Raw genomic sequence first — 350 nt, 5'->3', positions numbered from 1 at the left:
TTGGAGTTTCTGTGTCATCTATGTAGTAACATTGTTCTTATTTTATTGCTTCTATTACTCTCCTCATTTGTAAGTTCTTTGGATAAAAGTGTTTGCTAAATGATTAAATGTACTAGGCCTATAACCATACTAAAAAACAGAACAAACACATGCACACACCCACATGTTGGGTTCTCATGTTTTATGGAGACTTTCCATAGACATAATGATTTTTATACTGTGCAAACTGTATATTATATTCTCTAACCCAAAAACCTTTTGACCTAATAAGGACCAAAATGTCCTCACTAGTCAGTTGTCATAATATTTCACTATAGTGAGGATATTTGGCTCTCACAAGCAGTGTTGGT

Source organism: Siphateles boraxobius, unplaced genomic scaffold (assembly GCF_051911475.1).
Source record: "Siphateles boraxobius isolate OS27281-9 unplaced genomic scaffold, OSU_SipBor_1 5, whole genome shotgun sequence".
NCBI lineage: Eukaryota > Metazoa > Chordata > Actinopteri > Cypriniformes > Leuciscidae > Siphateles > Siphateles boraxobius.
Note: the sequence above shows the minus strand (reverse complement) of the source record.